General features: G+C 38.3%; 1 protein-coding gene across 2 annotated transcripts in view; it reads left to right on the top strand.

Annotated features, from left to right (window-relative positions):
* KLF12 (KLF transcription factor 12) overlaps positions 1-25,355 on the top strand; it is a 620,046-nt gene that overhangs the window by 113,278 nt on the left and 481,413 nt on the right. Inside the window, exon 1 of one of the 2 annotated variants that reach the window (XM_054665370.2) lies at positions 24,344-24,364. The exons of the other annotated variant lie outside the window; for it this stretch is intronic. The gene's annotated coding sequence lies outside the window, so the exon portion shown is untranslated. Of the gene's footprint in view, positions 1-24,343; positions 24,365-25,355 lie in introns of those variants that run through there. 2 annotated transcript variants of the gene reach the window in all.

Below are 25,355 nucleotides of genomic sequence, written 5' to 3'. Positions count from 1 at the left end.
ACACCTTACACATTCATGATATCTTTCTAACAGATCTAATGGGTATTTGTAAATCTCAGGAAAGTAATTTTTAAATGTAAAACCAAGGACGGTAGTCGTATCTGAAAGGGAAGATCAGGTATCCTAGACTAGTTCAAATTGCTAGTTCTACTTTAAGACTTTAACAAACTGTGGCTTTTTATACTCAATATAGTTTGCAAAAGGAATTGAACTGGAATAACCAGTTAGAGATAGTATTTTTAACATAAACTAACAGACTGCTTGGGTTGCTTATATTTTAGATCTAGTATTAGTAAGTTGTTACTATTTTCCATTTTTTTTTAAGTTAATAGTCAAGGCACTCCTCTTGATTGGTTCTTCTGCTCTCTGGGAAAGCACACATTTCTCAAAGAGCTCATCAGTTTGCTGCCTTTTGTTTACAAGGCCTAGTTACAATAAGTTTGAATGTGACTGTTGAGGTATGAGCCATAAACCTAAAAGCCACTGATACCTGGTCAACATAGGTAATTTGAAGTGAAAGGAGAAAATCTCAGTCATTCACAATTTCTCTCAAAAATGGGAATGACTGGAATTTTTAAAAAGGGAATTTAAATCATTCTGTTTTTAAGACAGAGCTAGTGAAGGTAAATATATACATATATTTACATTTTATATATATATAGAGAGAGAGAGAAATAAAAGGTAAATTTTATAGCTTATATATACCAAATACCTCCCCCTGAATTGGCCTTTCTGATGTTCTAAGAAATTTTGTTTTCAAGGGTGCTAAGGAATGACTCATTTGTGTGAGTCTAAGGCTCTGTACTTTCTAACTTGTCTTCTAAGTAGGCCCGTATGCTAGAGCTGTGCAGCCATGCAACAATGATTTCTTCAGGGAGATGTCAGGAAAAATCCGAGACCATTTACTTCCTTGTCACAAGAGACCTGAAACCCTGGTGCAGAAGCACGCGGCTCTCATTAACCTAGGAGGCAGACATTGAACACTGAGATGCAAGAGGGAAAATGAGCTCCTTCTAGGATTACATCAGAATGCATTGATGCTAGTTGGTTAAATATAAGTGAAAGAAAATAAATATAACTCAACAAAATAAAAAGATTTTTCAGGGCTTTGGGCATTTATATTCTTATGATGCTAAGAGTGGTCAAGAAGGAAAATCCTATCTTGTGATAAGGCAACAATAAAGAAACCTCAGATGTGGCTTACCCAGATAGGAAATGATAAATCAGCCACCTGCGTGCCACAGATGCCAAGCTCTTTGAATTTTCCTGCTAATTCAGAAACAGAATATACTGCTTGTCACATGCTTCACATAAAATCCTTTGAAAGGGGGATTCATTAGAGAGAGAGTTCACAATATAATGAAGCAGACATTTATTGCTAAAATGATTGCTGACCTGGCTTTTTAGTTATTTTGGTTCACATTAAGATACTCCTAGCTTCTGGCTTCAAAAGCATATTGAGTGTAAAGCAATGTGTGGCAGTGCCCTATGCTTCCAGAGGTCACTGGCAGAGTAACTGCAGGTCCCAAGAACACATCTGGGAATCCAAACATAAGTGGAAAAAAAGGTCTTTGAACAGAGTGGAAAACAGTTGTCACAAAGCTCAGACACTGTCTTCTGAAAGAGAAGAAAGAGTTGATATGGCCATTGAAACATTGAATCCTAGCTCTCTTAGTGATAAATTGTCAGTAGCCGGGGTTACTTCCATCAGGAAAATGTAAATAATAATATCTACTTTATAAAGTCTCTATGAAAGTTTAATCAATGATGCATATAAACATCTACCTGAAACATAAGAGACACTTAAATGGTAGCTATTATAATTATTATTTTGAAGACTGTAAGAACATCTTTCATTCCTTCCTTCAAATGATAAAGTATTAATTGAGGAAACAGATTAGAAACCAAGAGGATATTCACTACATAAAAATTAATAGCTGAAAGAAATTAAGTAGCCAGAAGAACAATCAGGGCATAATGCTCAGAAACCAGTCCCATTCTTGGCAAAGCCTTCGTTCATCACCACCTCTTAAATTATAGCACAGAATTAATGATAACAGTTAAACATCAAAGGAAGATCAGCCTTAGTGTAAGCTGTAGAAGAAGGCAAGGGAAATATGCAGTATTTTCTTCAATAAATTTTATAAATATTTTTCAATTAAATAAAACCGCTTGCTTCTTCAAGATATAAACTCCAAATTTAAACTCTACTAAGATAGTGTTTTTCACCTATTAGATTTGCAAAGGTCAAAAAGTTTGGTGCGTTGTTGTCACGGAAGCTGAAAGAGACATTTTAATATATTGTCGGTGGGAGTGCATCTTGGTAATTTGATAATATCTGTGAAATTACTAATGTACATACTTTTGACTCAGTAAGTGTACTTCAGTATTGCACACTAAAAATATACTCTCAAGCATGTGAATTGATGTGACAAGGTTACTCTTTGCAGTAATCTTTGCAATAGCAAAATATTAGAAAAATAATATTACTCAATATTGTGGTAGTTAAATAACGTTTTGCATTCAATGGAATACCTTGCACATGTTAAGGAAAAAAAGTGGACATTCTTTAATGTTTCGACTAGTCGAAACATTAAATGTTTTTTAATGTTTAAAGTCATTTTAAACATTTAAGTCATTAAAAAAATTTTTAATGACTTTTTAAATGTTTCAACTAGTCGAAAACAATTTCTGATAACTTGTTAAGATGAAAAAAAGATGTGAAAAGAGTGTATAACATATGCGGATGAATGGATAAAATAAATATGTATATGTTACTTATATATGAGTGAAATATCTCTGGAAAGATACACCAGAAATTAGCAACACTGGTTGAACTGAGGGGTTGGAGAGTGAGGTGAAAGGCAGATCTTTCACGCTTTCATACCTCTTGAATTTTGAACCATGTGACTATATTACCTATTCCGAAAGCAAAACAATCTTCCTCTTCCCACAGTTAGCAGAGGGAACAAGGCCTAGAAATGGAAGACTGATCATGGGGGCTGTTGAATGGGGGCAGTCCCTCATACAAAGTCCAATACACGAGTTAAGCTCGGTGCCATCTACGGAAAGGGAAGCATCCCCGTGGCCTCGCTGCAAATGAGGAAGAACGTGTGCCAGATATAGACGTTCTTTGGGAAGGAAAGCTATTGATCTACAATGTGTTTTTCTTGTTCTGTTGTCTTACAAAACCGAAGAAAAACTGGTTTTTCAGTTTTTCTTATGAGTCTACCATTGTCTATAATTCCTTTATGTACTGCAAATAGATTACGGAAGAAAGTTAGCAAACATTTTTTCCAAAATGTGTTCACTGAAACAATTGTTCCACAAAAAGTTCCACTGGAAAGATAATTCTGTGATCAAATAGGTTTATGAAACTCTGAGTGTCGTTTTGCATATTTGCATATTCATGAGGCACAGGAGCACTTCTAAACTTATTTAAGCAGGAAAATCACTTTTTGGGTTTTTGTTTTTCATTTTTTGTTTTTGAGACAGGTTCTTGCTGTCTCAAGAACTCCCAGGCAGGAGTGCAGTGGCTCAATGTCAGCTCACTGCAACCTCCATCTCCCAGGTTCAAGCAATTCTCGTGTCTCCACCTCCCAAGTAGCTAGGCTTACAGGCGCACACCACCACACCCAGCTAATTTTTTGTATTTTTAGTAAAGACGGGGTTTCGCCATGTTGGCCAGGCTGGTCTTGAACTCCTGGCCTCAAGTGATCCACCTGCCTCGGCCTTCCAAAGTGCTGAGATTACAGGTGTGAGCCACCACGCCTGGCCCACTCTTTGTTTTTAAGCTGAATACCTATTAACAACCCATGAAAAATAATATTTAAAATGTTAGTTTAGAGGAAGTAGCCGTGTTAACTTTACCATAAATAAATGGTAGAGCCAGGATTCAAACCTGGTATGTTAACTTTACCAGGTCTTACCATCATGTTTTGCCAGGTACAATAATTGAGCCACAATCTAATAAATATATTTCTTAAAAGAAGCAATAACGTATTTCAATTATATTTTCAACTTAGTAAAGATAAGGGACTTAGAGCCGTCGAACTTTCCATCATCAAATTTGATGACCGAATTCGCATATTTTCAGAAAAGTATTATGACATCAAAGGAGTATAATTCTAATTTAAATTTTCTATTGTACAGCCTAGTTGACATAATTTGGGTCTGTTTTATTCACTGGTACATCCTCAACACCTAGAATAGTGTCTGGGTATAGTAGGTAGTCGATAAATATTTATTAGATTACTAAATTATGGCATGGATAGAATACACTAATTCGGATACTTAATAGAACAAAACTTATCTAAGAATCAGGTACACAAAACACCACAACTATACTAAACCTACTTTTTTTTCTTTTATTTTTATTACTCTAGATAGACTCCCAGGCCTTGTAATACCTCAAAGGAAGAGCATGTCCTTTATAATAAGCATTTTCTACATAATAAGAAAAAATGTCATTATCATATAGACATTTTTTAAAAGAAATCATTGTAATTGAGTAAGGCCTGGTCATTAAAGGTCACATGCATTACATTTAGTGAACAATGTTAAATAACTCTATTTTCTTCCGGCTATGCCCCTATCTGCAGCAACTCTCAGCACCTTGGGGCTGGCCTGGCTTGGGTTTGTCAGTGTCTAAAACCATGAAATGTGTCAGAGTTTGGATCATGTCAAAGTCAGACAGTGCCCAAACAGCTTAGCACATCACTGTCAAATGCCAGAATGAAGGCTTGCTGAGTCATCCTGGTATCCTTCAGGGAGCAGGAAAATGTTATACAACCTCTCTGGCCCCCAGTCATCCCTAGGGCAAATCAAACTTGGGCAAATTAATTAAGTCATACGTTCATTCAGTCATTCATCAAATATTTACTTACTGTCTACTATGTTCCCAATGGAATGCTGGGTATTAAATCACTCCATATAAGCTTCCTAATAACAACAAAAAAATTTAGTGAGTGATTACTATATACCGAGAATTGTACAAGAACTTTACATGATATCTCATTCGACCTCACAGAAACCTTCTGGGATAGCTACTCTGGTTATCCCCGGTTACAAACGAGGACACTTGCCCGTGGCCACACAGCTAGCAAGGAAGGGCAAGGTAAGTTAACCACTGAGCCTGCAATTGTTTTTTCTTTTTTCTTTTGAGACAGAGTCTCCCTCTGTCACCCAGGCTGGAGTGCAGTGGCATGATCACTGCTCACTGCAGCCCCGATCATCTGGGTTCGAGTGATCTTCTCACCTCTGCCTCCCAAGTAATTGGGACTACCAGCACATGCCACCATACCCAGCTAATTCTGGTATTTTTTGTAGAGATGGGGTTTCGCTGTGTTGCCCAGGCTGTTGTCTGCAATCTTAACCACTGAGCAATAATGGACCCTGTCATTCCTAGAAGGAAGCGTATGAATCAGCATTTTTACACAAAGGGAGCTAAAATTTGTTGCACCTTCTATGTGCAGACCCTGTGTTTTATATTTTTGTATGATAGCTCATTTAATAGAATTATAAGATGAAACAGTAGACAACGGGAATTAAGAGCACGAGACTTGTTAGCTAAACTCCAGAGTTAAATCCCACCTCTTGCACATACTGTCTATGTCCTTGAGAAAATGTTTTTTCACCTCCCATGCCTCAGTTTCCTCATCTGTAAAAGGGGAAAGTATATGCAATATAGTGTCAATCAGTTAATTGTATAAACAACATACCTAGTCATAACTGGCACATAGCAAGCACTACATGGCTTAACTATTTTTTTAAATGTAGGTAAAATGTAGTTTAAAAACACAACAAAAGGAATTTTTTTTCTATCATGGAGGAAAATGGAAGGGTTGGAGGAAAGCTAAAGTCTCACGCAATACCTTGGGATGTTACACAGCTGCTATCCTCAGCTTCCAATATCACTGAGATGATGTGTCTCTAAACCTTAGGATACTTTTGGTCTCTATCAAATACACCCTCCAGCATCACCCCTTTGAGAATTTCCAGCCATTTGTACCCAACCTGTCCAAAGTTCCTGGGCTACTGCTTGGTCTTTTGGGGAGGACTCTGACTCAGGCCGTTCTCATGCAATCTATCACCTGAACACTGGACTTTGGTGAGGTCTTCACGGCCTCATATAAACACCCAGGAAGGGCAAGGTGGTTAAGTAAGAAGAATTGAGCCTACTAAATTTTAAGTGAAATACATTACAATTGTAAGCTAAAATGAGAATACACCAGGAAGAGAAGCTGTTGCTAATATCTAAGTATTACAGTTTCTTACATATCTCCTAAGAAAAAAAAATCTCTTAGACAAGATGATCCTTAGGATTGTATTTCTGAGTTATTTGTTGTGTTTTTTTCTGGAAGAGCCTGGCAATTGGTATATGATCATGCATTTAAAGAATACATTATCATCTGGTGTATATAAAACCCTCAGTACTCTAAAGTATTCAATTAATCATTAGTCATAGCTAATAACATAACAATTCCAGCTCATCACTGTTCTGATTAAAGACTTCCAAGTGACCTACCACAAAGTTAAGAAGTCTTGGCCGGTCGCAGTGGCTGACACCTGTAATCCCCGCACTTTGCAAGGCCAAGGCAGGCAGATCACTTGAGGTCAGGAGTTCACGACCAGCCTGGCCAACATGGTGAAACCCCGTCTCTATTAAAAATACAAAAGCACAGGTGTGCTGGCACGTGGCTGTAATCCCAGCTACTTGGGAGGCTGAGGCAGGAGAATTGCTTGAACCTGGGAGGTGGAGGTTGCAGTGAGCCGAGATCACACCATTGCACTCCAGCCTGGGTGAAGAAGTGAGACTCCGTCTCAAGAAAATAAAAAATAGAAGTCTTACCAAAGTCATTAATCTGGCCAATGTTGACACCATTCTGTGCTGAAAGTTCCAGGAGTGTTACTTGACTCTGGTCAAGTAACAGAATTCTGTTCTGTGCAACAGCCTGGATTTCTTTGGCCCTAAACTACACTAAGCCTGTAGACTCACAATGCATAATAACCTGTCAATGAAGTTGAAACTGCACTCCAAATTATTGATGGAGTTGGAAAAAAATATTGATGACCGACTGAAATAGTTGCTGATGAACGAGTTACTGTATGTGGCAGCCTCACTCCATCCTTAGCCTCCTCTGTTGTTTCAGAGGCCTCTATGATTTCTAAAGTTTATTGCTAAAAATTCCAAGACTGTGTAAGACCATTTGGGGATAGGAGAGAAGGACCTAAATAAGGAATTTTTAAAAATATTATTAATTGAACAGGAAAAAATATTTATTGTGTTATAGTTTATTTCTCAACATAGCTTAAAGAAAATATTGGCATACATATTAACAATTGGGTACCTCAACTCCATCTTGCTAGACCAAGACTAGAATAGTTAAAGATAAACATTACAGAGTAGATAAGTTCCCAGTGAGTAGGGTCATATTCGTCTATACCACCAGTACCTGATTTAAAGAGGCACTTAATGCATAATTTTTATGAGGTAAAGTGTTTGCCTCAAATCACTGTGTAAAAGTCAGTGCCAACCTTGTACTTCAATAGTAAAATGTCCAATTTGCAGAACATTTACTGAAGTAACAAATTATACTTTTAGACAAATGCTGCAACTTTTCTACATAAAACTTTTCTGATTGCAGTTAAATATTTTTTAAATAAAATCAATAAAAATATTTCTATATATAGTTTGGCCTACTGGCTAACAGAATTCTGTTGGTTATTGTATTACTGAGTGTTGTGTGTCTCAGCTCCAGCAAATTGCTGCAACCTTCTGTGAATGCAACCCATATAGCCTACTGTAGATTGCACTGAGCTTGCATACATAATTATAAAGTTTTCCATAATTACGGTTTATCCAAGCATACTTTTGAAGATTTTATAATGGAGAAAATATTTGCTGGAGAAAATTCTCATCAAAACATGATTTGTAAGAATGTTGGTTACACAGTTCTTTCTCAATGCATAATACTGTGTTCCATAAATACATGTTAAAGATTGCTGCATCCTTGGGAGTTGGTCAAGTGGAAACATTATATTCAATTTTTTTTTTCAGTTTGGAAAAACTAAAGCCTTTCCTGGTTTACTACATTGAGTTGGTGACACACATTTCTGACTCTCACAGAAGTTTGTCATCCCTACAAGTTTGTGAGCTCTAGGCAGACTGAGATTATAACTATATTTTAATTATCTTCTGAAATGATATTTATTAGTGTTTTGGCAGAAAGCTCCTAAAGCATGATATAAGAATATAATCTGTCAGCATTACCACTACAACTATTTTGGTGTTTAAAAACCTTTTATGCTTATAATTTAGTGACTTTCCAAGATCTTTGTACATCTGAGTCACTCAGGGATCATGTGAACTGTAGATTCTGATTCAGGAGGTCTAAGGCTGGGCCTGAGATTCTGTATTTTTATCAAGTTCCCTGGTGATGCTGAGGCTGATGGTCAGTGGATCACACCTTGAACAGCAAGGACGGTATTTATATCTGCCACCATAACTTTATTAGAATACAATATAAATGCTCTTAAAATGTATATATTTTTTGAGACAGGGTCTCTCTCTATCACCCAGGTTGAAGTGCAGTGGTGTGATCTTGGCTGACTGGTAACCTCCGTCCCCCAGGCTCAAGCAATCCTCCCACTACAGCCACCTGAGTAGCTTGGATTACAGGCATGTGCCACCATGCCCAGCTAATATTTGCATTTTTTTGTAGAGACGGGGTTTCCCTATATTGGCCAGGCTGGTCTCTAACTCCTGGACTCAAGCGATTCACCCACCTTGGCCTCCCAAAGTGCTGGGATTACAGGAGTGAGCCACCTGCACCCAGCTTCTGAGAATCTTTGAGAGTTTTTCTAAATATGCTGTTGGTGGATTTTTTTTTATTTTTACAAAATTATCCTGAAGCAGGGAATTGGTGTATAATTTGGTAGTCATGATTATGTTTTCATAACCAGAAAAAAAAATTCCTTGTGATTTTGGCAAGAACATTAAAGTGTTTTCTGAGTGTTGGTCAAAGGAGATTGATGACGAGTCATATGGCTGATGAAGATGGTAGCATTTGGAAAGGAGAAATATTTTTCTCAGCTCTGTCAGTGATATGAGGGCACCACTGAAGATTAAGAGGTCCAGAGAGAGGGGCTTAGATAGATGCAAATCCCTGACAAGTCATAGCCGAGTCCCGCATTCATGTGGCTTTTGAGCACTTGACCTGGTCATTTGCATTGTGTCTGGTTCCTCTTGTAGAGTACAAACTTTCTGAAGACATGAACCATATGTCATATTCATCTTTGTATCCCCAGCACCAAGCAAAGAGTAGGTACATAGTAGACACTCAATTAATCAATACTATTCAATAAATTCATGTCAAGGAAATATGGCTATGGTAGGCACAAAAGGATAGAGAAACTGAAGTTAAAAGTCCATTGTACACTTGAGGCTTGAGTTAAAAATGGTTTGGTCAGGGGCAGCATTTTCCAAAGTGATTTCCAAGAAATACTAGTCTCACATGATGTTCCTGGAAAAAGAGTTAATGGTCACAGCAGTTTGAGAAATACTGCATTCAGGGTCCCCCATACACGCCCCTAAGGAAGTGTGTCACATGTACTAAAGTGTTATATACCTATTGCTTCATAAGAAAAAAAAAGGCTAAAGTATTTAACCAAGCATTTCCCAAACTCGTCTGACATTTTCACATTCTTCATACTCCTGCATGTAATGTTGTTAATGTTTTGTGGAAGCAATGCTCTGGTTTCTATAAGGAAATGTATCAATTATTCCAATACGAGAATGCCAAGAACATTTCTCTCCCTATGGATTTCTTAACCAGCAAAAATAGGATTGCTCTTCTTTCTTCTGCACACTGTGTGCAGCAGTTGGAGGGGATTCCTGGGTTCCCTCTGCAGCTGGTGAAGACAGAAGGGCTACTAATCCCAGCCATTTCTCCCTCCACCTCTGCAGAGGTGACAGAAAGGGAAGTAAATCCTGGGACCTCCCCTAGTATACAATGGCCTGAGGCAGACCATCATATATGTGGTGTTTCTAGGCTGTTTGAACTGATTTAAACCTAGTCTTCCAATGCTGCAATCAGTTTGTCCTCTAATTCTCTGATAACCATAGACAGAGAAAATAAAATCACCCTTGGACAAAAGTGACTCTAGCCTTACACGTGTAAATCTCTAAAACAGGCTCTTTGTCAAGGATGCCTAAAGTAGAAACTAATAAAAGAAAATGAAGTTGTTCCCAATTTGTTTATTTGCTCCTTCCTAATGCAGTGAATTGAGATTATACTTTTCAAATATAGATAAAAGCAGGAAGAATAGTATTAAAAAATTTGCACTCATCACCCAGCTTGAACAATTTTAACACTTATCAATTTATTTTCATTTATACCCTCCCACACTTTTTGTTTGTTTTCTAAACTATTTTAAAACAAACTCCAAACAGTATGCCATTTCAACTGTGAATTTTTTGCTATGTATCTCTAACTGAAAAGACGTATCTATAGCGTACTATGTATGTGTGTTAGGCATATATATATATGTGCACATACACAAACTCACACACATACCATACCACAAATATTCTATGCCACTATCAAACCTAACAGAATAATTCCTTAATATCATCTAATACCAAATTCATGTTCAAAATTCCAAGATTATTTCAAAGATACATATACAGTGTATACAGTCAAATAAAATCAAGATCCAAACAAGGCCCTCATACATTGGGTTGTTATCTCTTATGTCTCATTTTCCGGTTTTTTTTTTTTTGTTTTTTTTTTCAGACAGAATCTCGCTCTGCTGTCACCCAGGCTAGAGTGCAGTGGTGCGATCTTGGCTCACTGCAACCTCTGCCTCCTGGGTTCAAGTGATTTTCCTGCCTCAGCCTCCCAAGTAGCTGAGACTACAGGCATGCTCCACCATGCCTGGCTAATTTTTTTGTTTTTTTTTTTGTTTGTTTGTTTGTTTTAGTAGAGACAGGGTTTCACCCTATTGGCCAGGCTGGTCTCCTCCTGACCTCAAGTGATCCGCCTGCCTCCGCCTCCCAAAGTGTTGGGATTACAGGTGTGAGCCACCACACCCAGCCTCATTCTCAATTTTCTGGCAATTTTTCTTTTTTTTTTTCACTTTTGTCAATGTTTTCTATTCTTTTTTCTTTTATGCTAAATGTATTTTTAAGGTATTTTTCAGCAGGGTGCAGTGGCTCACGCCTGTAATCCCAACACTTTGGGAGGCCGAGGCGGGTGGATCACGAGGTCAGGAGTTCGAGTCCAGCCTGGCCAGCATGGTCAGACCCCGTCTCTACTAAAAATACAAAAAATTAGCCGGGCATGGTGGCGCATGCCTGTAATCCCAGCTACTCGGGAGGCTGAGGCAGGAGAATTGCTTGAACCTGGGAGAGGGAGGTTGCAGTGAGCAAAGATTGCGCCATTGCACCCCAGCCTGGGCAACAAAGCAAGACTCCGTCAAAAAAAACAAAAGAAAAAGATATTTTCCAGGAATAATTCTAATATAATCAAAGGACCTGAAACAATCAGATTGGTAAATCGCCTTTTAAAATTTGAGCAGACTACATACAAAATTAAATGTACTTAATATTTCATCCTTTAGGTTGTGAATGTCATTTATCCTCAGCTATATTTTAATGGGGAAAAAAGCAACTGATTAGCTCAGGAAGCATAATTTCTGATTAATATTTACATTTTAAATTTTTATATTTATAATTTATTATTCCTATAGCTGAGGCAGGAGTCCAAACCTGATCTACTGATTCCCAGGCACAGCAATACCCATTCTCAATAAAATAAGTGAGTCAAAACCTAAGTGTGCTGAGTTGGTACATTCTTCTTAAAGATTTGCCTCTATCCATCAAGATTTCTGAATTGCTGTCAAGTCATTAGAGTTTAGAAGACATCACCCATCTGTGTTTCATCTTACATATGCCATGATTGTGAAGAACCTTATAAAACATAATCTGATGATTTTCAGAAGCAGGATTTGGCTTTCTTAAGAGTTTTGCTGGTTAGCCAACCCCATTTCAGGAAAGCCAAATGCTAAATAGGTCACTTCATTGGCAAAGACAGTAATTTCTGAGCCTTTATTTAGAAGAAATGAGAAAAGAAAGATAAATTGTGAGGAGAATTAGTAACACAATCTTTCAATGGCAAGTATTTCAATTGATTAACTGTCAGACCAAGCATTTCCCTAAATTCAGCAAACCAACTCAATCTGTCTTTTGAAATCCTTTTTTCAATTTGTTAAGGCTTTTTGTCTAATCAAGAACACTAAACACCTACTATTAGTTCAGGTTTCATTTGCAAGTTAGAATTATTTTCCATAGAGAAACCTATGCATTGCACGATAGCTCCACAACCCAATTAATCAAAACTCTTAAAACAGCCAAGGAATGTGCCAGAAGGCCTTAAATAGGCACACAAATGATAAGTGAAGACGTCTTTATCATTATCTCCCAGATTTGTTACAAATATGATACTTCTTCATGCTCTGAACTTTAGATAGAGTAGCTCTCCTGTAAGCTATTTCTTCCCAAAATGGGTAAGAAACTTTTTCCTCCTTTTAAGTACAAGTTAATTATGTAATCATTCAAAATTACCAGATGTCGATTGGGGGACTCTTTGGAAAGTACGGGTTGTTGTACATCTGCAATCTCCTTTCTTAGGACATATTAAAGCAATTTAGAGTTAAAATCTCCATCCATTCATAGAAACAAGAGGGATAAAGCTGTCGGTTTTCTAGCCACCTGGAGTACACTATTCTGCAGTGTTGATTTTGATAAAGCAACCTTAGTTTCATAAGCCACTGAAAAACTAGAATTTAACAAGCTGGCAGAACTGTGGCATCAATATGTCTTAAAATGGAGGTCAGGGAGAAGTTAAATTACGGAGCAAATGGGTAAAAATCTTTTCCCTAACGTATAGCCTAATTTTTCAGTACATCTCCAGGCAAAATTATACAGCTCCCTTCATTTAAATCATTTTATTTCTGCATTTTGCTTAATACTAAAAGGTGGATGGCAAGACGTAACACCGACATTCAAAAAGGCAGTAATATATAAGTAAGAGCATCTTCCTTGATGCAATACTATTGTCCAAGAAGCAATCATCTCTCCTGCAGGAGAGACACAACCATTCATATTGAACATACACATTAGTCACCTCATGGTTTTATTCATCCCTGCTAATAGGCATATCTCTCAACCTCCACAGCTGTAATGGCTCCTGTCCAAATGGGCTTTCACTACACACAGAAGCTTTCTTGCTTCTCTCTCTTTTATAACCAAAGGCCTGTGGTCATGAAGTCCAAACCCTTTGGCAGGAGGAGCCTGAGCAGTAGGTCTGATGGTCCAGGCAGGCAGCCTATATTTGGACCATGCACAAAGGAAGGAAAGACCAAAGGCCTAGCGATGTTCACAGCACATGGACATAGTAGACACAATAAATACTTATTGACCACCAGCTGACTGCATATAGTGTCTATAACTCTTTTCTTTTAAGATAAGGTAGAGGTTATATTTTTAAAAGGTAAAAAGAAACTGGATAACTAACTGTAACAGATTATAAATTGTTAGTAAAACTGGGGGTGAGGCAAAAATGGAATTCCAGTATTTCCAGAGGGTTACTAGTGAAAGGAGGTATTGCGAGAAGACTCTGAGGCTGGGGAGGGTCAAATGGAAAAACTCCCCCTGACAAAGGGATGTCCTATGCTCAGTGTCAGCCTATAGATTGGGGTCCATAGAGAAGCAGGCAAATTGTGTCTCCAAGAACTAAGGAGATGAACTAGTCCCTATTCATAAATGAAAAGAAACATGTTTTAGGGAGATTATCTTTCTTTCATGACATCCTCATTCAATTTCCTGAAATTTAATGTCGACTTAAACCCTCTGTTTTTGAAAGCACCACAAAGAAGCACATGGAACTCCTCTGGTGTTTCTAAGACAGAGATTGTCAAAAGCACTAGGATACAGTATTGATACAGTATTACAGAGTCACCTCTCTTTTCTATAATACTATGGCAGACACTACTAATTGCCTGCTTATATTTGTTCTGACCTTTTTCCCTTGAAGAGAACCATTTTTAAAAGAACCCATTTCTTTTAAGGCAATGTGTGTAAAAAACAAAACAAAACAAACAAACAAAAACCTTGTTTTCTAGTCATTTTTGCGTCAGGGGACAACATGATGAAGCAGTAGCCTAGTGAGTGGAGGTCTTGGGAGCTTGTCAACACCACACAAGGCGGATGGAATCAGTCAGCGTACATCCTTTGCCCTTCAGGCCTCCCCCTTGTCCTTTGTGGAATATGCACCCCACACTGGCTGATGACCATAAGGCAAAACCATACATTTAAAAACTGGCAGAACTGAAAACTAGAAGGAACTGACTCCTTGGTGACACTGTAGAATGCTATACCAGACATGGACCACCTGACTCCAGATTTTTGTATGTGAGAAAATGCAACCCCTAATGCATTTAAGACTAGACCTGAGCGGTTTCTGTTGCTCACAGTCAAACACAATGCTCAAGTGTATTGCATTTATTACTGTAATGTATTATATATATTAGCTCCTTAACATTTGGTGATGTAAAATCCTCTGGAGTAGGAATTCTTATTAAAAGACCAAAATGAATTACCTAGCACCAAAAGTTTTTCATAGTTGGAATTTTTCTCTCCCACTTAAACCACAAATCCACTGCTTCCCTCCTGCAAGTCTGTCTGGCCTCTCTTCTCCATCTGCACCACTGTGGCCTTCCCTCACCTGAACTCGTACAAAGGCTTCTGATTATTCTTTTTACTTTCAGGCTTCTTCATTAATTTACTGTCACCAGTGATCTTCCCAAAATATAAATATGATCATGTCATTTCTTATTAAAATAATAAAGTGACTTCCCATAACTTATAAGTAAAACTAAAAGCCCTAAATGTCATGTAAGGTTTTTCAGAACCTTGCAATATGGTAACTTTCTGGCCTCATTTTACCACCTTCCATCCCCGTCGTCCTCCAGGCTCCCTATTTTCAAGTTCACTGAACTGCTTGCTAGGTAATATATATAAAGTGCTTTACGCAGGGCTGGCAAAAATAGGCACTTATAAAATGTGGCTTGCCTTCCTCAGCCCTTCTCCAAACATACCATACACTTTCACACCTTCTGAATTTGCATATAATTTTGCCTAAAATTTCTTGTTCACCTTCCCTCTCGGAAGACCTTCTATTCAGAGTTCAAGACTCAGCTTCAATGCTCTGGGCTCTATGTGTCTCTGATGATGTAAAGTCAATTTCCATGTTTTGTACCTTCCTTCCCTATCGTAGAACAGAAAAGATACTAAAAATGTTGAAAAGAATTATTCATAATTACACTTAATTTACTTCAGATAAATTAGGTTTCTGGTAGCTGACCATTAATAATAATGCACTGTTAGAGAAGATCAAGGAAGATTCTTTAGAACTGGCCATAGTGGGAAACAACTGTGGCAGATTCCCAGTAACTCAAAGAAAGTTAAAATATTCATTTCTACAATGGTGAGAGGCAAGGGTAATATCCAATGCAGCAAGTGTAATTAATTTAATTAATTCAATATTTATTAAGCACCTAACATATGGACCTAGGTAGAGTTGCTCACAAAGCAGACAGATTGATATAAAGCAGGGGTTTTCTGGGGCAGTTGGGAGAGAGAAAAAAGTGTAAGTGAAATGAGGCAAGAAAGTTGACAGTATAAATAAGAATATGAGTTAGCAGGCCCTTGAGTTCAGATTGGACAAGGAAGGAAATGAAAATCCAAAGAGGCTAACAAAATTGAGAGAAAATCGAGATTCAGCACCTGAATGTCTCAATGCAGACAAAAAATCAGTGCAGTGGATATAATGAGGGAAAATACTAGAACAGGAGCTCATGATGAGGAAATGGGAAGTCTGAGCTGAAGGTTTCAGTGCCAAAGCAATCCCCGGGGAAGAAAACACCCACTGAACGATCATGGGCATGGAGTGGAGTGAGGGTTATAAGTTATTGGAGGTGAGGAAGACAGGGCACCATGAGGCTAGAATGTTGCGCATTTGCCAACGTTAGACAGAGAAGTCTTCCGGGATAATGTCTAGACCTGGGGTAAAGAGAAAGAATGTCAGTCAAATGAAAAATTTTATGTATTTGTAGAAAATTGTCTGTTGGGAAGCACAGAGGGTAGTAGAGTTGTAGAGTTCAACTCTCACAGGGCAAGGAGTATTTATACAATGATGGAGGAACAATGTTTTGGAACTAGCACTGGGGATTCTCTCCCCCTCCATATCATTCACACACATGCACTAACACAATGCTGATAAGGAGGAATAATAAGTTAAGTTGAAATAGCCAAGGGAAATTGTATGCTTGGGAGAAAACCAGGTTTAAATCAATTTCAAGAAGTTGTAATGAGTCCTCTGTGAAGATGATTAAGATGATGGAATTTTTCTTCATCATGAAGTGGAATTTCTTGGAAATATAAAATATTGCAAGAGAAGTGAATAGTAAGAGGCTGCCCAGGGGAGAGGAAACACAGAAAATCCTTGGCATAAAAGTATGGAAAGAATAGATAGCCCAAGGAGTTCCTTTTTGGCAAGGATGATGTGTTATGAGGCACCCTGGAATTAGCTGGCATCAAGGTTTTAAGGAACCACTGGGACAAGTGCTTTGAAGCCTGGCTCAGGCTGAGCCACAAGTGTCAGGACAGCTAGTGTTAGCCCTCTGGTGCCTTTGCTCCACATTCATATGTAAACTTTGTTAAGAAGTTGTCTTGGTGTCTCTCATAAAATTCCAACCCAGGTAGATTGGAATTAAAATTACATAGTCTCCAGACATGCACCTCCCAGTGGAAAACTCTCAATGATGACTCAAGCTTTTGAAGAAATATATTGGGCCCTGGATTGGGTCTCATCTCAGGGATGCCCCTGGAAGCATCAGAGGTGAGATTCAGGAAAAAGAGACTCTCCTTTTCAAAGGCATGAAAAGCTCAGAATATCAACTTATTGTTGAGTCTGACCCACAGGAAGCACAAGATATTGTTGAATGAACTGGTATGGATTGTAAGTTTTACCTCTCTATTAGAAAATAGAAGTTTGGATAGTACATTTCCAAATTGCTGAAAAGGACAGTAGGACATACATGTCATTCTTTCTGGCTTCCCTACATCTGAGCCACTTTCTAATTGAGAGAGTTCCCATTTTATAAGTTAGAGTTAGAAACAAATGCCATATCCTCATTTTTGCAGCCTCCCTTGGGGGTCAGTAGTATGTTCAAGACCTAGGCTCAGCCAACAGGATGTAACTTCGCAGAATTTATATTGGGATCTGAATGTGGAATGGTAAAAAAAAAATTATTTTTGTGGCAGGGGCTATGGAAGCAAGATTAATTTCCCAAAGCAGTACTGGTGGCAGTGACAGTAGCAGCACCCAGGGCTCCATGCTGGTGGCATCTGCAGTGTGAGTTGTAGGGTGCTGTGGTTAGTGGCAGTGGAAGCTGTGTTCTCACCCAGCCAGTTCTGCAAGTGATTTGTGCCATTGTTACTGACCACACATCCTCTGATCGTGGTTTTTCATCTCATATGATTTATATCCAATATCCCTTTAGTAAATTCAATTTCTCCTTAAATCAAATAGATTTGGTTCCTTATTCTAGCAACTAAAAACCCTGCTGATGCAGATGTTTGAACCAGAAGTGGGATGCTGAAAGTAACAAACTAAAATGAGCAAATGGGTAAATGGAGGAGGTGCTGTAGAAAGCACTGAGAGACGTGGCTGGAAAGTTGTGACTTTTTTGAGGTTATAAAGCAACCAGTTAAACCATCTGTTGCTCTTGAACACAGACCATGGGCCTAGGGAGACATCGGGCTTAGGGGAAATGGCAGGCACATCAGTGGATGCCTTTCAGTGGGTTCCATCGGGAAAGTAAGTTAAGACTAAGGCTGTACCAGCCTGGCACGGTGGCTCACGCCTGTAATCCCAGCACTTTGGGAGGCCAAGGTGGGCAGATCATGAGGTCGGAGATGGAGACCATCCTGGCTAACACGGTGAAACCCCGTCTCTACTAAAAATACAAAAATTAGCCCGAGTTCGCGCCACTGCTCTCCAGCCTGGGCAACAGAGCGAGACTCCATCTCAAAAAAAAAAAAAGAAAGAAAGAAAGAAAAAAAAAGGACTAAGACTGTACCATCTTAAAGAGGGAAGCAAGAAATTTAGCAGCAGCAGATAAATTTGAGCCAATAGACAAGCCTAATCTTCCAGACATGTCCTAAACAATTTTTATAAAGTCATTTCTGCCTGACAAAGATGGCAAAGATTGGATTATGGGTATTGCCTTCCCACCCGAGGTTATTGTTTTAAATTGACTCAGGGCAGAGGTCATTAATCTGAGGTCTAGGAGGACCGGCATCATGTAGAAGTCCCTGGAATGGAGTCAGGAATTCTCAGACTCACAGTCTATTTCTAGAAAAGATCGTTGGCTGTGTTATTAGCCCATGGAATTGACTGGAAGCACCTGAAGCCTATTGAGTTCGTACAGGAATTGTATTACCAAGGAAAGGCCAAGGTTAATAAACAATGGCCTATGATCTCTCAGACAGTAAGGCAATTCCCTGAGCTCCTAAACTCCCACCAACTGGATATAAAATACTAAAGCTATATAACCCCAGAAAGGGCATTTTCCCCAATACTCATCTTCAGTATTGCCATAAAGGAGAATTATATTGGTCTGGATAAGGTAACTGCCATAACAAAAAGACCAAATCTTTAAATGTCTCAAACCCCAACAGGAATTTATTTCTTATTCATGTAACAGAACTGAGCAAGTGAAAAGGTGGGTGGTGCAGGCTTCATCCATCTGGTAATGCAGGGATCCAGGCTGAAAGAAGTTGTTGTACTACATTCAACACACATATTTTAAGTTTATCAGCTATCTCCACTGCCTTGAGATGGAAACGGGAAAAACAACAGCACATAAGCACACAGGCTGGTGGTTTTAGGAGACCAGCCTACAAGTGATGCATGGCACTTCCACTAATATTCTATGAGATAGAATTCAGTCTAGATGGCTACAACTAAATGCGAGAAGGGCTGGAAAAGGTGGCCCAGCTGTGTGCCCAAAAGAAGGAAGAAAGAAGCTTCGGAGAGAAGTTAGCCATTTCTACAACAACCAAGAAAAGAAAAACTATTCCTGAGACTAGAACTGGAGCTGTACAAATGAGTGAAAATGTTCCTTTCTCCACTGGCATGGTAGGAAGTCCTTGCTGCTCTCAAGAACTTAAGTGCTATGGACCAGTGATGATTGTCAATCATTTCCAGTTGTCTCCTTCTCAGAATTGGAGTTGATTTGGGAGTGAGGGAAGCTTAGGGGAAGCATTTATTCTATTTTTATTGGATATGCTAGTAATAAAAACTTGTTTCTAAGCTATGTGTTCACACACCATGATGGAAGAAGTCAAAATTAAAAGCCCCAGAATCTCAGAATGGGTATTGTCTGATGAGACTGTGGGTTCCTTCAGAGAGGTACGGGCGTATTTCATGTAGATGTGAGCACTTTTTCCAAGTACAAATAGGACGAAGGGTATATATTTAGATGTTGATCAGAAAAAGGGTGGACCTGAGGCAGGTATTTTTTATTGCCACCCCAACATCGATTCCTCTGCTTCCTCCATTTGGGCAGAATTAAAATTTTATTCAGGTTGCCCATTCTCTTCTTGACTTTATTTAGTCAACCCGGGCCATCTCATTCCAATTGCCTGTGGTATGGGGAAAGGCACGTGATGCATTCTGGCCAATGAAACACAAAGGGAAATCTGTGGGATGGCTTCAGATAAAGGTTTCACTACTCATCAAAAAGACTCGTGGAGAGAAAGAGATCTTTTTTCCATTTGATCTTATTGTGAAAGCATAAGATATCTGGAACTGTGCCAAAACTGTATGACCATGAAGGCAGATGGACTGTGGTGAAGTCTACAGGGGCGTTAACAGCCAAAAGATGGGGCAAACTTCAGCTACAATTATATCATTAAGCCATGACATCAATTGGCATTGAAGCCACTCTGATAAGAGTCTCCAAACTTCTTATTATGTAGAATAATATATTTTTATTAGTGCTTAAGATCTTTCTGTTACTTTTATCTGAAAGCCTCTTTCCCAATAAAGGTTTTTTTGTGCTATTCAATCCATATATTCCATATCACACATGGAGAACCTACAGTTTAGTGCCTTTTTACAGAAAATACCTTGTTGATATCTGATAAATGTACACTATCTTTTGTAGATGAAGACAGCACTGGGAACACATGTCAGTAGAGTGTGTGTGTGTGTGTGTGTGTGTGTGTGTGTGTGTGTGTGTCGTGAGGAAAATAAATTTGGATTGATCCATCTACATTGTCTCAACCAGTTCTCCTTGTAGCTGAAACATATATTTGATAGCCATTTGGCTGGGGTCAATGGTATAGTGCTTGATTATGGACTGAAGTAATGTCAGAATAAAACCTACTGTCTTAGCCTCATTAGAATGGTGGGCCAATTATCAGAAGTTATGCTCACTCTGAGAGTAAACAACTTCATTACAAGCCCTTCAACATGGAGGGAATTGAGAATTCTCCCTCAGGTTCTATTATACACTAACTATATTGCTTTGGACAAATAAATAGCAGCAGAAATAATTCTTTGCAGATGTGGGTGGCTTACATGGTATTTTAAGATCCAGTGTTTGTTTTTTTGTATTTTGTGGGAGTCTTTTTAGCAGCTGAACATTTCCTACAAATGTTTCTGAAGTTACTGGAGACAATTTTCTTTCCATTCCATTTCATTATACTCTACTTCCACCTTTCAATTATTGTGAATATGTAATGATGAAAATAACTACTATAAATAATGCATTGACTTTTTATATCATCTTTCCAACAAAGAGAAAAATTCATGCTGAGCTGCAGGGAGAACCGGGTGGCAGCTGCTGCAATGCCTCCACAGGCAAAGATGTATAGACTGTTTGGGAGGAAGCGGTTTTCCCTCCTATTTAGAATGAGATGGGAGGGAATGTGTTTAGCAGCTAAATTGAAGTTCCAGAGTTCCTCCACTCACTGCCTACTTTTTTAAACATGCCCAGTCTCCTAACTGGATGTGTGGAACGTCTGAGAATGCCAAGAGCAGCCTTCCTTTGTGTTTCCTTTTTAGGAGCTTAAAGACCCTCAAGAAGATAGTGGAGGTAACAGTGCACCAGACTTGGGCAGAAAATGTGATAGTTTCACTCTTTGAGCAAGGCATTAATTCAGTAAAATCTTAACTCCCTTATTCTCAGGGGATGGATCCTTCTGGAAACAACATGGGATTTGGCATCAGGAGACCTGGTTTGAAGGCCCAGCTTTGTCAATTACGAGCTTTATAATTTGCTCATGTAACTTCACCTATCTCTAAAACAAGGTACTGGCTGGGCATGGTGGGTCACACCTGTAATCCCAAAACTTTGGGAGGCAGAGGCAGGAAGATCACCTGAGGTCAGGAGTTCGAGACCAGCCTGGCCAACATGGTGAAAGCACATCTCTACTAAAAATGCAAAAATTAGCCAGGCATGGTGGCTCACGCCTGCAATCCCAGCTATTTGGGAGGCTGAGGCAGGAGAACCACTTGAACCCAGGAGGCAGAGGCAGCAGTGAGCCGAGATTGCCCCACTGCACTCCAGCCTGAGTCACAGAGTGAGACTCCATCTCAAAAATAAAATAAAATAAGATACTAGGAACCAAATTATTCATTCATTTATTTATTGGCTCTCTCATACCACTCTTTTTCAAACATGTGAAGCAGATTAGGAAAATTTATATATGCAATAATCATCTGAGGCTGATGAAACAGAAATAGAAAACCAGAGCAAAGAAAGAGAGAAAGCATGCTAACTACAAAGATTGATATAATGGCCAAACATACTCATTGTATTAGAATCTGAGGTTCCTAGAAGCCAGGGAATGCAGGGCAAAACAAGGGTACATATACATGGTTTACATTAAGGAGAATGAATATCAGTTCCTTTGAGGAAGGATAGTATATTTCTGGTATTGTATTCTTAAAGAAGTTGAAAATTTATAACGATAATAATGCCCAATTCCCAAGATTGTTAAGTGTGTTAAATATATAAAAGCCTTTATAAATTGTAAGCTATTATTTTAACAGCTAATAATAGTGATATGTAAATATTAATTAAATATATTTCCGGACACTGACATTGAAAGCAGAGAGCAGAATGTTAACATTTTAATTATTTTCCATGAAAAGCATTTTTATAATATACTCTATGCTTTCTATAATGTACTTTCTTCTTCTTGCGCAGATCATATAGGGCGTAATTACGCTTTTAGAAGGGATTTGAGAGTTCATCATCATAAATATCAATGGTTGTGGTTTGCAGTGTCTATAGGTGTAAATGTGGATGTTAAAAAATTATATGCTGTGTAAGGATGAATGCAAAGGACTATAGCAGTGGATCTGCCACTTGCTTTCTAGAAAAAAAAATGCCAATATTTGTTTGCTTTTAAACAATTTGACTCTCATAAAGGTGGAGTGAAAAATGTGCAGCTGTTGACCCCTTGGGCAGTGTAACACAGCTGCTTTTCTGTAAAACTAATTAGCAAGCCTGAAGTTGAAGCAAGCAGCCTTCTCCCAAGTGGCTTTCTCACCCTCCAGACAATCTTCATGTTCATGGTGTCTCTTCCTCCTCAACGCCATTCAAAGCATTATCTTTTGTTTCTGCATCGTAACTCAATGATCCAGAGGCATTTTCTTCTCAGCTTATAGTTCCTCTTTTACTTAATTTACACAGTATGAGGATGGGATATGTAAAAGGGATATGCTTCAATATTTCAAAAAGTTATCCAAGGGCAAAGAGTGGTAGCTTATTTCCAAGCCTATCAGCAATATTAATAACATCTACCAGTTGCATATCATTTTAAAAGCTTACCGAATGCTTCTTTATACATAGATTTATTTAATCATCACAATTGCTCTCTGTATTAGTTATTATTCTCTCCATTTTACAAATAGAATAAGATATACCTGGATTTTAATTCTAGCTCTGCAATTGTTTAATATTTTTTATGGATCAATGTCTTCATCTATAAAACAGGAATAAAATAACTACAAAAATGAGATCACATTTGTGACGTACTTTTCACAATGTTAGTGTTAGATGGTGAAAAGTAGATACATAATAATAGTGATTATTATTTTATTATCTGAACAGAACTCTTGCAGCCACAAATAACATCATAAATTGCATATTCTAAATATTATAATATCATTGAAAGTCATAGCCATATTCTATTAAAATACTTTCTTGGGTAATATTATTTTCTTAATAATACTTTCATCCATAATTAGTCAATAACATGGATTTTTTTTTTAAAGTTCCCAAACACTAACCCATTTCCTGAGAATAAACTATACAATCTAAGACTCTTGCTTTGAAGCTACCAAAAGGTAACTAAATCATTAAAAGCATTGCTGTCTCCAGCCACGGCTGGTTTGTACTCTCTGCACAGCCAGGAAACGCAAGGCAGCAACAATACTCCACAAATATGAATTTCAATCCCTAATACTTTCACATTATAGGAACTTGTAACATTAGTGCACAAAACCTTTTCTTCTTTGATTCTTCCCAAAGGCATCCGATTATCCTCTAAGTATCTTCTGGATTAGAATTGCCAAAATAACCCACCTTCTTGAAGCTGGTAAACTGTTTATAGGTGATTTATCTGAACAAAAGCCACAAACATTCTTCAGCAGCCTCCTAACTCACTCACTCTTTGCCACCCGTTATTTCCATTTCTAATAGCATGCCTCATTTTAAATTGCCAGCGATAGCCTTGAGAAGGCTCACACACTGCAGTCACTGTGTTTGCTGAATATAACCCAGCCTTTTCAGCCAGCACTAGGTCAGACTTGGGGAACGATTTGATCTTTTCACCAAGAGGCACATGGTCTCTGTGTCAAATATCACCAGTGGACTATTTCACAAGTTGTTGCACCCAGGTTGGCATGAGGACTGGGCAGAAGTCAAAACTCGGAGTCAGTGTTAGGCACACGCAATAAACATTGACAGCCAAGCACTCCTGTGCCAAAAGAAAGTTGTAATATGGAGAGGGAGATAAGACATGGAGCCAGAGTCCAGTTAGGGGTCAGAGGACAGGAGCAGGCTGCAGAGCAGCTGAAGGGGGTGTCCCCTTGCTAAAGCTGTGCATATTGGGTCCCCTGTGAGAAGACGGGCAAAGAATGGCTCACAGATACCATTTAACACAGCCAGAGATGCAAAGAATTCGAACAGCCACCGTTTCAAAGCCTTGATGTGTGATCAGGTAAATACTGCTACAATTCATTGGCTTAAAGCCAGTTCATGTAATGATAGTTACCTCAATTTGTATAGGAAATGAAAGATGCACCCTGTTTTTGTTATAATCCCTCCAACTAATTTTGGAAAATTTTGAATTCTAATAGAGTTCTTGTAAAAATGTACTAGTTGGGAACAATATAAGGATTTTAGCCAATTTGTCTAAACATTCTTCCACTTTAATTTCATATTTTTAAAACATGCTCATGATAACTTTAGTGTCTTGCATTCTTTAATGTATACTTTTATAAACTATATGCATGTATTAAGTAAATTAACAAGTACCCTGTTTGCTCCCATTTAATGAGGCATTGCTGTTTTGATAATAAGAAAGAAAAGACCTGTTATGATTTTACGATGTAGACATCAGGAACAATGAAATGCAATGGAGGATTAAATTCAGCAGAGGATTAAATTAAACACGAGATTAAGTATAAAACCACAGTACCTGGCATATGTTAGCTACTTGGTTGATATTAGCTCCTTTTAGAGAAATGAGAGATTCATTTCAGTACCAAATTGACGGGCTTAATATTTGAAATACCTCAGACTCACCAGATCTTTGCTAACTTTTCATTTCACTTTGAATCCCATCAAAATTTTTATGATATGGAGAGGAGGTGGGAAAGTAGATTTTTAAAAATATTTCTCTTTAGAACCAAACTGTTCCAGTTTATTTTATTTTCTCCCTAAATCCAGTTAGAAACAGCGTCTAGGAAAAGGAGCTATTTCCACTTGACCTTATATTGGTTCCCTTACACCTAATACTAAACAGCTAGTCTTCTGTCCTATCCCCTTTGACCTCTAAAAGCAAAAAAGTGAGTTATACCAGATGTTTCAACGCTTTCCTCTCCCCATAGAACCTGCTAGACACATGGAAGCTAGTTAAATTATGCTTTAATGCATTCTTTGCTTGAGCATCTCTATATGCCTTAGCTGGACAGATAAAGAGGCAAAGA

Source organism: Pan troglodytes, chromosome 14 (assembly GCF_028858775.2).
Source record: "Pan troglodytes isolate AG18354 chromosome 14, NHGRI_mPanTro3-v2.0_pri, whole genome shotgun sequence".
Classification (NCBI taxonomy): Eukaryota; Metazoa; Chordata; class Mammalia; order Primates; family Hominidae; genus Pan; species Pan troglodytes.
The sequence above is the reverse complement of the archived record's forward strand: the minus strand, read 5'-3'. Positions and strand labels throughout refer to the sequence as shown.